This window comes from Rutidosis leptorrhynchoides, chromosome 3, assembly GCF_046630445.1.
Source record: "Rutidosis leptorrhynchoides isolate AG116_Rl617_1_P2 chromosome 3, CSIRO_AGI_Rlap_v1, whole genome shotgun sequence".
NCBI classification, from domain to species: Eukaryota; Viridiplantae; Streptophyta; class Magnoliopsida; order Asterales; family Asteraceae; genus Rutidosis; species Rutidosis leptorrhynchoides.
In genome coordinates this window covers 140,088,988-140,102,647 of record NC_092335.1, presented here as the reverse complement: position 1 = coordinate 140,102,647, position 13,660 = coordinate 140,088,988, and positions in this window count along the sequence as shown.

Sequence of the window (13,660 nt, the reverse complement as noted above, 5' to 3'; positions counted from 1 at the left end):
GGCCCAATAGATCTATCTTTAGGATTCGCGTCAATTAGGGTGTCTGTTCCCTAATTCTTAGATTACCAGACTTAATAAAAAGGGGCATATTCGATTTCGATAATTCAACCATAGAATGTAGTTTCACGTACTTGTGTCTATTTTGTAAATCATTTATAAAACCTGCATGTATTCTCATCCCAAAAATATTAGATTTTAAAAGTGGGACTATAACTCACTTTCACAGATTTTTACTTCGTCAGGAAGTAAGGCTTGGCCACTGGTTGATTCACGAACCTATAACAATATATACATATATATCAAAGTATGTTTAAAATATATTTACAACACTTTTAATATATTTTGATGTTTTAAGTTTATTAAGTCAGCTGTCCTCGTTAGTAACCTACAACTAGTTGTCCACAGTTAGATGTACAGAAATAAATCGATAAATATTATCTTGAATCAATCCACGACCCAGTGTATACGTATCTCAGTATTGATCACAACTCAAACTATATATATTTTGGAATCAACCTCAACCCTGTATAGCTAACTCCAACATTCACATATAGAGTGTCTATGGTTGTTCCGAAATATATATAGATGTGTCGACATGATAGGTCGAAACATTGTATACGTGTCTATGGTATCTCAAGATTACATAATATACAATACAAGTTGATTAAGTTATGGTTGGAATAGATTTGTTACCAATTTTCACGTAGCTAAAATGAGAAAAATTATCCAATCTTGTTTTACCCATAACTTCTTCATTTTAAATCCGTTTTGAGTGAATCAAATTGCTATGGTTTCATATTGAACTCTATTTTATGAATCTAAACAGAAAAAGTATAGGTTTATAGTCGGAAAAATAAGTTACGAGTCGTTTTTGTAAAGGTAGTCATTTCAGTCGAAAGAACGACGTCTAGATGACCATTTTAGAAAACATACTTCCACTTTGAGTTTAACCATAATTTTTGGATATAGTTTCATGTTCATAATAAAAATCATTTTCTCAGAATAACAACTTTTAAATCAAAGTTTATCATAGTTTTTAATTAACTAACCCAAAACAGCCCGCGGTGTTACTACGACGGCGTAAATCCGGTTTTACGGTGTTTTTCGTGTTTCCAGGTTTTATATCATTAAGTTAGCATATCATGTAGATATAGAACATGTGTTTAGTTTATTTTAAAAGTCAAGTTAGAAGGATTAACTTTTGTTTGCGAACAAGTTTAGAATTAACTAAACTATGTTCTAGTGAATACAAGTTTAAACCTTCGAATAAGATAGCTTTATATGTATGAATTGAATGATGTTATGAACATCATTACTACCTTAAGTTCCTTGGATAAACCTACTGGAAAAGAGAAAAATGGATCTAGCTTCAACGGATCCTTGGATGGCTCGAAGTTCTTGAAGCAGAATCATGACACGAAAACAAGTTCAAGTAAGATCATCACTTGAAATAAGATTGTTATAGTTATAGAAATTGAACCAAAGTTTGAATATGATTATTACCTTGTATTAGAATGATAACCTACTGTAAGAAACAAAGATTTCTTGAGGTTGGATGATCACCTTACAAGATTGGAAGTGAGCTAGCAAACTTGAAAGTATTCTTGATTTTATGTAACTAGAACTTGTAGAATTTATGAAGAACACTTAGAACTTGAAGATAGAACTTGAGAGAGATCAATTAGATGAAGAAAATTGAAGAATGAAAGTGTTTGTTGGTGTTTTTGGTCGTTGGTGTATGGATTAGATATAAAGGATATGTAATTTTGTTTTCATGTAAATAAGTCATGAATGATTACTCATATTTTTGTGATTTTATGAGATATTTCATGCTGGTTGCCAAATGATGGTTCCCACATGTGTTAGGTGACTCACATGGGCTGCTAAGAGCTGATCATTGGAGTGTATATACCAATAGTACATACATCTAAAAGCTGTGTATTGTACGAGTACGAATACGGGTGCATACGAGTAGAATTGTTGATGAAACTGAACGAGGATGTAATTGTAAGCATTTTTGTTAAGTAGAAGTATTTTGATAAGTGTATTGAAGTCTTTCAAAAGTTTATAAATACATATTAAAACACTACATGTATATACATTTTAACTGAGTCGTTAAGTCATCGTTAGTCGTTACATGTAAGTGTTGTTTTGAAACCTTTAGGTTAACGATCTTGTTAAATGTTGTTAACCCAATGTTTATAATATCAAATGAGATTTTAAATTATTATATTATCATGATATTATCATGTATGAATATCTCTTAATATGATATATATACATTAAATGTCTTTACAACGATAATCGTTACATATATGTCTCGTTTAAAAATCATTAAGTTAGTAGTCTTGTTTTTACATATGTAGTTCATTGTTAATATACTTAATGATATGTTTACTTATCATAGTATCATGTTAACTATATATATATCCATATATTTGTCATCATATAGTTTTTACAAGTTTTAACGTTCGTGAATCACCGGTCAACTTGGGTGGTCAATTGTCTATATGAAACATATTTCAATTAAACAAGTCTTAACAAGTTTGATTGCTTAACATGTTGGAAACATTTAATCATGTAAATATCAATCTCAATTAATATATATAAACATGGAAAAGTTCGGGTCACTACACTCTCCGTTCGGCTACCGTGAATAACCATGGCCGATATGATGATATCAGCGGGGTGGCCAAGTGATTAAGTCCACCTCCGATAGCAATCGCTGATCAGAAGGCCCCAAATAAGGTTGTAGGTGCTAGTTTAATAAAGAACTAACCTGTTAACCTTGAGAAGATGAGAGATGATGCTAATAACGTAAAGCGTGTAGTAAACGATGATTACGTAATGTGATCGTGTGTAGAATGATAATTAGGGTTTGTGTATATATAGGCAAACCCTAATTCTAGAATCATCTATGATAGTCATAATCCTTTCCATAACAAACTCCCCCGAATCACGGAGACAATTATGGAAAAGATACCGACTTGATGACCAAGTAACCGCTGCACCGGGAATAAAGGCATCCGATACATCCCCGCATGCCACATACCGCATACAAAATACACGCATACGCATGCTAACGAGTGCCCGCATACGTATAGAATGCGCATGCGGGTTGCGGTATCATTAACGGTCAATAAAACCGTAAACTCAACTGAATCTTTCACAAAATCGATCCAAACTAGTAAATCGTCCTTCCAATACCAATCGTCTTCCTTCAAACAAGTGCACGATATCGAATTTCTAACATTTACGCACGTCTGATACAATACAAATTACCAAAAAGTCCACTGGTTAATAACTTGAATCCACAATTCTCCATTGTCAATCCAATAATCAAAGTCAAATTTCACGTTTCTAAGTCGTTTGTATCGAAAATTTCACAATCTGTCATCAAATTCAACTCTTAACATAGTCAACATTTCACAATTATTCCAAGCTAAGGCCACATAATTAGTCATTAATCTAAGTAATGAGTATATGTCCATAAAATTGTCCTTAATTAATGGTAATATCTCCGGTTACTCATCCTGTGTCCAATCATAACACAGTCCCAACGTGCAAATCACAGACCACGAATAGCACTGGCCACCTAATATTCCTTCCGCTTCTTAGAAATTTCATATGACTTAACACAATATTTTAACACCCAAGATTTTTTTTTATATAATGAATATAGCGGAAGACCTGTTTATCATATATATATAATATAAAATTCACTTGAATATAATATCCACGTTAATATTTAAAAGTCCGAGTGTTATATTAAACATTAAAACAACTTTTAATATAAAGGACACGACATCAGAGTTTCCGACTTTGTCAAACATATCTTCCAGTATCCCATCTTCACCCTGAGAACTATCATACAATAAATCCATAACCTGTAGGAAAGATGTGAGGGATTAGCACGAAGCTAAGTGAGTGCAAATAACTACAGGTAATAGTATACAGGAATCGTCATACTAATCATGTCACAAAGTCTAACACACAAACATCACCCAAGTGCCGTCTACAGAGACTCTGGTGGCTCAGCCAAACTATTAACCACCAGCTGATCGGACTGGGACTTACCAGAAGTTCCTCCACCACCGTGTTGTATATATATAATCCACACGCTACAGACACGTCATTCACATATATATACACCACGATTGTCTAGGCCACCACATGAGGAGCCCAACCTGCCGGTTGATCTCTCCTACCGAGGCCATCACACAATAGGGACGCACTGGGCTCCAGCAGACAAGCATCAACTAACATGCATTCATCACAATGTACTAACTAACTGTATCAGTAAGTATAGCTAACAGGCATGGCAATCATAATATAACATGATACTCTATACTATGTTCTCCAGTTAGTCCCACTCACCGATACCGGCATCACTCGGTAGTCTAATATCATCGAGTCTTCTCCTCGTCTGTATCTCCTGAAAACAATACTCACAAGTTAGTAAATCATATTCCAAATACTAACAATATCATAATTACAATGTGCACACACACACACACACACACACACACACACATATATATATATATATATGTATATATATCCACACATACACACATATATACACTTATATACATACACATATACTCCATCACAACATTAAACCAAGTCATAACATCTTATAATCATCATTGGATAAGTCTACAACCTAATTCCATTCACTAACATCATATAAGTACGTGCAAAACAGACATATACGCTAAAACCCCTTTTTCTGACCAAAATAAGGTTTGATCTAGCTTCTTAAAAGTTTACCATTGTAAATTACTCTTCATTACGATTCCAACGATATTTAATTCATAAAAAACGGAGTTACGGTTCAAAAGTTACGACCAAAACAAGTTTCAGAAAAAGCTGACCAGACGCAACCGCACGGTGTAAGACCCTAATATTTATTATGCGGACGTGTAATTATGCTACATAGAGTGCAGGAAGTATTACATAATTAAACCAAGCTCAGATTCTGCCCATACATGGGTGCGCGCCGCGCACTAGCCCAGCGACAGAATCTGTCTTTTTCTAATTTTGAGTTTAATGAGGGGCTTTTTGGTCTTTTCACTTAAGGCCGGATGTGAGGCTTTATCAGTTGGTTTGGATCATTTTCACATCCACTAAACACTCTCATTCATTCTTAGAGAGAGAGGGAAGTCTAGAGAGAGATTTGGGGTTTTGGTGAAGAAGGAGCTTGATTTGATCAAAAGCTCGGGTTTTAAAGTTGTTCACCCCGTTCCTAGCTACGTTTTGATTGTTGTGGTAAGTTCTAACTCCAAATTTTATTGTTTGATTTTTATATTCAAGTTAGGGTTTGAACTTAAATTGTTAAGAAACCCATTTAAACTCATGGAGTGGGTTTAGTGATGCTAGTAATCGGGTTTATTGTTATTGTTGGTGGATTATGGGTTGGTGAACAAATTAGTTATGATTGGAACTTGTAATTGGGTTTAATCACTAGGTTTAGTGATTATGGATGTGTTAGAACCCATTTGTGCATTTGAAAGACTAATTTTAGAATTGGGTCAAAATTAGGGTTCATGGGTGATTATGAGAATTATAAGTGTTTTACACTTATGATTGGGTTAACTTGGCATATTAGGACCATTGTCACTAGTGTTAGTGATTATTGGTTAGTTTGGGCGCGTTTTGTGCTTGGAAGTGCTTTTGGGTCAAAATTGCACTATGTGTCGAATTGGGTTGGTTTGTAAGTCAATCCTAATTGTGTTGCTTGTTTCGTGATAATGGAATAGGTACTTTCCATTGACGTGTTGTGGATTACTTGGAAGCATTCATCAAGGCGACAAGGTGAGTGTTAATATCCTATGTGCATATGTATGTGTAGGATGGGTGCGGGTCGGGTGAAGTGGTTCTTGGTTATAGAGCTCACTTCACATATAGGTGGATTTGATGGACTTTTGTATGAGTCCAATTGGCACGATTATGCATTTTGGTTAACCTCCTTTTGGCAAGGTGTACACTTGTGTGTACGTTATCACATGTATTGTGATGTGGTTTTGGATAACCCCGATGTGGTGGATTGTATAATCCCGTGACCGTGGGTTTTGTTATTGGAGAAGTGAATCACGTGTAGTTCGGATTCACGATGACTCGTGTAGTTCGGTCATCTTATTGAGGTAGTAATCTCGTGTGGTTTCGGATTACTAAGGCTCGTGTAGTTCGGCCAACCTCGATGTTGTCTTGTTGAAGATAGTAATCTCGTGTGGTTTCGGATTACTAAGGCTCGTGTAGTTCGGCCAACCTCGATGTTGTCTTGTTGAAGATAGTAATCTCGTGTGGTTTCGGATTACTAAGGCTCGTGTAGTTCGGCCAATCTTCATTGTGGTGTTTGGTATTCGGTAATGGGTTAATGGGTTAACCTTATTCGTTTATATATTGTTATATATATATATATATTGTTGTATTGTCGTGATGTAGCTAACCCTCCGGGTGTAGCTTCTTGGTGTTGTTCACATCGTCGTTGGTGAACTTATATTTGTTGATGCATATTTAGCTTGTTGCTTAGTGATCGTACGGTATGCTTAGATTAGCTTGCCTTTATGCTTGGATGCTCCGGTATGCGGTATTTGTTTATTTATGTGGCGTGTCCATTTTATGCATATATATGTATGTAGTATATTTTCACTCAATAAGCGTTAGCTTACCCTCTCGTTGTTTACATTTTTATAGATTTGCAGGGATGCGGTGCCTCGGGTAAGCGTGGGACTAGTGGACTCGCGTAGTTGCTTTAGAAGGCTTGCTTTAGAAGGCTTGCTTTTGGTTTGATTAGGATTGGGTAGCGTAACCCCAATCGCCATGCTCGGCTTTATTTTGTATTAAAAGTCGTGCGGTCGAAGACTTGTATTTCGTACTAAAGGGTAATTTGGGCATATGTGGGCCCGGTGTCGTAAAACCCTTTTTATTAATGGAACGTCTTAATTTTAACTATTGTAATATGTTGTGAAAAGCATTTGGTCTAAATGTGTTGGGAAGTCGAAGATATTTTCGCGTAAAATGGAAATTTTGATCAGAACTATCACAGGCCTTGTGCGTGCCGCGCACCCTCCAGATCAGTTTTTAAAATTTTTTTTATTCCGCGTTTTTGGTTGGTTAACAGGATGGGATGTTACAAGTTTTATCAGAGCATGGTCTACGGGATTTAGGTGACTTGAGATAGGTGCCTAGACTTAGACTTTTGTGTGTGCTTAATTGTTGCGGGACTTGTAGGAGTACGGGTCGGAATGGGTTATAGTTAGTGCCTTGTTTGTAGATGGACTAACGTTTATATTAATATGTGATTGCGTTGTGTTTTGTTTATGTTTGAGTTTGCATATATCATCGAGCGAAGCGGTCGTAGTACTAACGAGTTGATACGGCGTGTGTGCGTAATAAGGACTTGCAAACCTTATTACGGGTGCAAATCGTGTCTATCAAGTGATGTACGACGAGTGTTGAGCAAGATGGGGCGGTGTGGAGTGTGTGTTTTATACGTTCGTGATTTAAGCACTTTGCATTCCTTAGAATGGCGACGGGAAGTGGGATCGAGACGAACAACGCTGAGTTTAACGCTAGAGTTGCGGCCGCCGTTGCAGAGCAAATGAGTGTTTTTCGAGAAGAAATGGATAGGAAGTATTCCGAACTTCAAGGTAGTGGTGAAATGGAGCGTTGTCTTAAAAGCTTCATGAGGACTAAACCCCCGATGTACGACAGAAAACTGGATCCTTTGATAAGCACAACTTGGATCTCGGATGTCGAAGGGTGTTTTCGTACTATTGAATGCCCTCCTGAGAAAAAGATGAGACTCGCTACTAGTTTGTTGCGGGGCAGGGCGAAGGATTGGTTGGATGGTAAGATTGATCTTGTCGGTGGTGAGCCGTTTATGGCTTTATCGTGGGACGAATTTAAGAAGGAATTCTTCTAGGAGTTTCGAACTTCATCCGATTTATCGAAAATGCGTAATGAGTTGCGAAATTTGCAACAGGGTTCTATGGATTTGAATACTCTCAAGACGACCTTTATGGCGAAGGCTCATTTTTGCCCGGAGTATTTGGGGAATGATCATTTGTTGATGCATGATTTCTATCCGACCTTGAATGACGACTTGAAGAGTAAAATTAGCCGGGGTCAAGCGAAATCGTTTGCGGAATTATTTGACTTGGCTAGAGGTTTCGAGTCGTATTCACGATCGAAGAGGTGTGAACCTTCAAGTGAGAGAAGGGTTGTTTCGTATGGTGCTCCGAGTAAGAGGACTTAGGGTCCGAGCGTGAGCACGGGTGGTACGCGGACGGGTATACCGGATTCTAGTACGTCTCGATGTTACAATTGTGGCATGAGGGGTCACAAGTCGTGGGAATGTTCGGTGCCAAAGGGTGATGGCATGGTGTGCTTCAATTGCCAAGAAGAAGGACATCGTAAGTCGGAATGTCCCAAGTTAGCGGGGACGGGTGCGGCAAGGAGACGTTAAGGTACGTTTCATTTTAATAAATATGTCCTTTGATTATTTATTAAGTGCCGTTGAGTTTGAGGTTGTTAAATGCATTGTGTTGCGCATATTATTGTTATGGGTGACGTTCCTAATGGAAGTACCCTATAGTGACATTTGATTGTCGGGCGAAGGGCGTAAGACTTGGTGTAACCAAGCATTCCTTAGTATTTGGAAAATGTTTCTACCAAGCCATGTGGGTGGGCTTTGGTGTTCAGATGTTAGAGCGGGTTCGCTCTCGTGTTAAAGTTGATGAACCATGAGGTTCGTCGGGTGGATTGGAACCCTTGAGATCGAGTGTTTTGAATCTTGATGTATGTTGGTAATGGAGTCTATATGACGCGACATTAGATGCCTCTTTTATACCTACTAGCGTGATGTTCGACTCCGATTGTGTTGTGGTTACATTGTACTTAGGGTACCGAGGTGAAACCCTTAAGTACATGAGTGACTAGGTGGATGTTGACAAGCTATAGCAATTGGATGATTGCGGGATTAAAGTTTGTGTAATTGGCGGTACACTTTTCGTTTGAAGTGTTTAAGGATAGGTTAAAATCCTTCGTATGCTCAAAGTTGGAGCAAGATATGGTGATGGGTAGTGTGAACCCAATTGTTTGTAAAGTCTACCGTTGGTAGCATTGTACGGTTGTACGAGTTGTGGATATGGAACGTAGTTCCAAGTGGGGGAGTTACACTCCCGCATGAGGATGCCTTCGGGTTAGATTTCGGATGACGTTTTTAGTAGATCCGAAAATTGTGTTGGGACCTAGTTTTGGTCGATTTGTAGTAGAGTACAATTTTGGTTAAATTGTACTTATGATTTTGGATTTGAATTATCACCGAGGTGGTAATGTGGTAAATCTCGTTGAGAGATAATAGACGAGTTTGGCGAGCAAGGTGAAATCCCTCGATTAAGGGGGGTGTGTGTATCGGATTCTCTTCTAGAGAATTATTGTTTTGTGCCTATGTTTGATATAGGTGGCCCTTGCTCGATTGTATGGATGGTTAGTGGTATCCGTTAGGGTTCACTATAGTGTAGCAGAGCGCGATGTTGCACTACTCGTTGTTCGAGTCCAAAAGTGCGTATGTGATTGATGAAGCATGACCTTCGAGGTCCGCTGGCTTCATCATGGGATTACTGATTGGTGGAGCATGACCTTCAGGGTCCGCTGACTTCATCATGAGGGTAGTGTTATAGTGGTGGAGCATGACCTTCGGGGTCCGCTGATTTCATCATGAGGGTAGTGTTATAGTGGTGGAGCATGACCTTCGTGGTCCGCTGACTTCATCATGGGAGTATGCGATTGGTGGAGCATGACCTTCGGGGTCCGCTGTCTTCATCATGGGCGCAGTGTTATATCGGTGAAGCATGACTTTTGGGGTCCGCTGACTTCATCCGGTGTTGAGATTGGTGAAGCATGACCTTCAGGGTCCGCTGACTTCATCATGGTAGTGGATCGCGTGTGGTTTCGGATTCATGATGACGCGTGTGGTTTCGGTCATCTCATTGTGGAAGTGAGTCACGTGTAGTTCGGATTCACAAATGACTCGTGTGGTTTCGGTCAATGTATTGAGGAGTGAGTCTCGTGTAGTTCGGATTCACAAATGACTCGTGTAGTTCGGTCATTCCTCAGGGATAGTGACTCTCGTGTAGTTCGGATTCACTAAGGCGCGTGTAGTTCGGCCAATCCCGATTGTTGTTGTGGTGAAGGTAGTGAGTTGCGTGTAGTTTGGATTCACTAAGGCGCGTATGTTTTCGGCCAGCCTTCGTGTTGTGTGATCTGTCGGTTGTTTTATACACCGATGGAGGGGTCGTAAGGACCATGATGGTTGATCTGTTGGTTGTTTTATACACCAATGGTGGGGTCGTAAGGACCATGTTGTGGGAACTATCGGTTGTTTTATACGCCGATGGTGGGGTCGTGAGGACCATGTTGTATGATTAGTGATGCGATAGCCGTGTTTCGCTCACATGTTGCTACGGGTGTGACGATAGTCGATTTTGTACACCTTGGGATTAGCGTTGCCATAGTCGTTTTGGGCGCTATCGGTTTTAGCCGTTGGATTATGATGTTACAGTAGTTGCGTATTGGTTATATTGCGCACTACAAGGGATGTTTAGTGATTGGTGTCATCCGTAAGGATTCGCTTCTATTCGGTCTTCGTCGGTTTAGATGGTTGACTTTATTCTGATATGCGGTTGATACTAGTGATGTACTTGGTATGGTATGCTAGGGGTTGATATCTAGGTTCAAGATTGGTTGAGCTTTTCCCGATGTGAGGGATTGATCATGGTTTTAGTGCTTGGATTGGTGGATTTGATAATTCGCGAGTGACGAATTTAGTTGTTAAGGCGATTCATTGGGAAGAGTTGCCTAGGAAAGTCGGTTTGAGACTTATGTTTGAGGACCGTGGAGTGTCGTCCGTTCGGTTAAGTGACGAGGATCACGAGGACGTGAACGATTTTAAGTGGGGGAGAGTTGTAAGACCCTAATATTTATTATGTGGACGTGTAATTATGCTACATAGAGTGCAGGAAGTATTGCATAATTAAACCAAGCTCAGATTCTGCCAAGACATGGGTACGCGCCGCGCACACCCATGGGTGCGCGCCGCGCACTATCCCAGCGACATAATCTGTCTTTTTCTAATTTTGAGTTTAATGAGGGGTTTTTTGGTCTTTTCACTTAAGGCCAGATGTGAGGCTTTATCAGTTGGTTTAGATCCAACTTTGGATCATTTTCACATCCACTAAACACTCTCATTCATTCTTAGAGAGAGAGGGAAGTCTAGAGAGAGATTTGGGGTTTTGGTGAAGAAAGAGCTTGATTTGATCAAAAGCTCGGGTTTTAAAGTTGTTCACCTCGTTCCTAGCTACGTTTTGGTTGTTGTGGTAAGTTATAACTCCGAATTTTATTGTTTGATTTTGATATTCAAGTTAGGGTTTGAACTTAAATTGTTAAGAAACCCATTTAAACTCATGGAGTGGGTTTAGTGATGCTAGTAATCGGGTTTATTGTTATTGTTGGTGGATTATGGGTTGGTGAACAAATTGGTTATGATTGGAACTTGTAATTGGGTTTAATCACTAAGTTTAGTGATTATGGATGTGTTAGAACCCATTTGTGCATTTGAAAGACTAATTTTGGAATTGGGTCAAAATTAGGGTTCATGGGTGATTATGAGAATTATAAGTGTTTTACACTTATGATTGGGTTAACTTAGCATATTAGGACCATTGTCACTAGTGTTAGTGATTATTGGTTAGTTTGGGCGCGTTTTGTGCTTGGAAGTGCTTTTGGGTCGAAATTGCACTAAGTGTCGAATTGGGTTGGTTTGTAAGTCAACCCTAATTGTGTTGCTTGTTTCGTGATAATGGAATAGGTACTTTCCATTGACGTGTTGCAGATTACTTGGAAGCATTCATCAAGGCGACAAGGTGAGTGTTAATATCCTATGTGCATATGTACGTGTAGGATGGGTGCGGGTCGGGTGAAGTGGTTCTCGGTTATAGAGCTCACTTCACATATAAGTGGATTTGATGGACTTTTGTATGAGTCCAATTGGCACGGTTGTGCATTTTGGTTGACCTCCTTTTGGCAAGGTGTACACTTGTGTGTACGTTATCACATGTATTGTGATGTGGTTTTGGATAACCCCGATGTGGTGGATTTTATAATCCCGTGACCGTGGGTTTTGTTATTGGAGAAGTGAATCGCGTGTAGTTCGGATTCACGATGACTCATGTAGTTCGGTCATCTTATTGAGGTAGTAATCTCGTGTGGTTTCGGATTACTAAGGCTCGTGTAGTTCGGCCAACCTCGATGTTGTCTTGTTGAAGATAGTAATCTCGTGTGGTTTCGGATTACTAAGGCTCATGTAGTTCGGCCAACCTCGTTGTTGTCTTGTTGAAGATAGTAATCTCGTGTGGTTTCAGATTACTAAGGCTCGTGTAGTTCGGCCAATCTTCATTGTGGTGTTTGGTATTCGGTAATGGGTTAAGGGGTTAACCTTATTCGTATATATTTTGTTATATATATATATATATATATTCGGTAATGGGTTAAGGGGTTAACCTTATTCGTTTATATATATATATATATATATATATATATATATATATATATATATATATATATATATATATATATATATATATATATATATATATATATATATATATATATATATATATATATTGTTGTACTGTCGTGATGTAGCTAAGCCTCCGGGGTAACTTCTTGGCATTGTTCACATCGTCGTTGGTGAACTTATGTTTGTTGATGCATATTTAGCTTGTTGCTTAGTGATCGTACGGTATGCTTAGATTAGCTTACCTTTATGCTTGGATGCTCCGGTATGCGGTATTTTTTTATTTATGTGGCATGTCCATTTTATGCATATATATGTATGTAGTATATTTTCACTCACTAAGCGTTAGCTTACCCTCTCGTTGTTTACATTTTTATAGATTTGCATGGATGCGGTGGCTCGGGTAAGCGTGGGACTAGTGGACTAGCGTAGTTACTTTAGAAGGCTTGCTTTTGGTTTGATTATGATTGGGTAGCGTATCCCCAATCGCCATGCTCAGCTTTATTTTATATTAAAAGTCATGTGGTCGAAGACTTGTATTTCATACTAAAGGGTAATTTGGGCATATGTGGGCCCGATGTCGTAAAACCCTTTTTATTAATGGAACGTCTTAATTTTAACTATTGTAATATGTTGTGAAAAACATTTGGTCTAAATGTGTCGGAAAGTCGAAGATCTTTTCGCGTAAAATGGAAATTTTGATCAAAACTGTCACAGGATTTGTGCGCGCCGCGCACAGGCAGTGGTGCGCGCCGCGCACCCTCCAGATCAGTTTTTTTTAAAAAAAAAATTTATTCCGCGTTTTTGGTTGGTTAACGGGTTGGGATGTTACACACGGATGCACCTGCAACCGTACGGTTGCACCTGCAACCGCCCAAAAACACCTACAACCGTACGGTTGCACCCTGCAACCGCATGGGTGCTGTTCATCAGCACCAGGACGCTGTTTGGACCGATTTTTACACCAAAACGAAGATTTTGAGCCGTTTTTGGTCAATTTAAAGACCACGAAACTTATCTAACATATATACATCAATTATCAAGCATCAAACAACATTAACAAACATTTCTTAGCAA